Raw genomic sequence first — 1,746 nt, forward strand, 5'->3', positions numbered from 1 at the left:
TCAAGTACTTATTTATCCAACTGAGTTAGCTCTGTGGAGCTAATGGATTCAAAGTTAGCCTTACTTAAGAGCTCCTTCTAAAATTCTGCAGCTGAAATTTTCCCAAATGAGGTCTTATTTGTACAAATGTCTACCTGACACTTTACCCTTCTTCCATGTAGGATCAACCAGAATATCTTACCTTGACAGCATAAATTGTCTTACTTGAACAAAACAACTCATAGTTACAAGGGATCTTAGAAAGTTGAACATTTCAGAGAGAACTGCTCAGACTAGAAGGTTTTTATCAAAATATAATTGTTTATTATACCTACCATTTCAACAGTTGCTAAAGCCAAGAAGGTGAAAAAATTGTTCATATGCATGATTAACTAATTTGATGACCTGTCTACCTTCCAACCAGGGAGGAACTTACACTACTGCCTTTCTATCACCAAATATTTTCATAGCTCCAGGAGAAGCCCATATGTTTCTCCTTGTTATTAGGCCTTAAATTGGTAATGTTTCCTCTTGCCTCCAGTCCGTAAATCTACAAAAGTTAAAGGTTTAAGTCTAACTCTACCAAACACTGAGGTAGAGATAATGGAATAATACTTTAAAACAGAGTTGCTTTTGATCCTCTAACCACAACAGAACAATGCAAAACATGTGCCCCTTTTTATTATATTATCTATAGTTATATATTTTATATTTATATGTGCTGAATTTATATTTCACACAGTGAAACTTACTAAAATCAATTGATAATTTGACAAATAAATTGATATTTATTTATTCCAATAAATAGAACTGAAATATAAATAATTAATTTTAGAATATATATTAGAATATAAAAAGGATCAATGCAATGTCTTCGGTATAAACTTGTGAGACCTTCTAAGTTTTCGTGGTCTTCTGAATTCACATTGTTAAAAATCAATTTTGTTTTCCTCTAATCTATAAGAGATTTTACTCTGATGCTCTGTTTATTATTTTAACTCGCTGGTCCCAAAATGTTTTTCCCCACAATTCTGAAGCATTCCTACAGCTTACACTCCAATTGTGCTGATATGATATCTAAAAGACTTTATTCTTCTATAGACCCATTGGTCGTAGTATCTTATGGCTGAGTTCCCTGCATCATCAGATAACAGGGGCAAGACTTCTCACCTAGGCTTATGCAACATGCTAGCAGAAAGTAACTGAAAATCGATCCCTATTTTTCATTTCTTATAATATTTCAGGGCCCCAATTCCTTGAGACACAAGAATTGGCAGCAATCAATTGTGTAATGGAAGGCAATTTAAAATGAAAGATGAGGTCACAAAATCGAGAGAAAGTACTGTATTTCAAACTCAATTTACAGATGACCAGCTCATATGAATGAACAAGATCAGAAAGTGTCACAAGATTATTTTTAATACCACTCCCCTAATGATTAATGTAATATTTCAGTCTAGCATAAGTGGGCCTAACAAATAGTTCCTGGAAGGACAGATCCGTGATTGATCTACCAAGGTCAGGAAAACTTGACTTAGAGGTCAAATGTAATTCAGCAAAACACTAATTGAGAAGATTTTTTGTGCTTCAAAACACTGGTACTTTAGTACAACTTGGTTCTGTAATATAAAAATGTTGTCATTCTCAAACCAACCTACATTTAATCTCCTGAAAGTGTATTCCTTTTCAAATAAACTTTTTAAAATCACACTTGACAAAATTACATTTGATAAGCAGATGACCCTTAGTGACATTACAAGTTTTTCA

Source organism: Dipodomys spectabilis, unplaced genomic scaffold, assembly GCF_019054845.1.
Source record: "Dipodomys spectabilis isolate Male_0828 unplaced genomic scaffold, ASM1905484v1 ptg000320l, whole genome shotgun sequence".
Lineage (NCBI taxonomy): Eukaryota > Metazoa > Chordata > Mammalia > Rodentia > Heteromyidae > Dipodomys > Dipodomys spectabilis.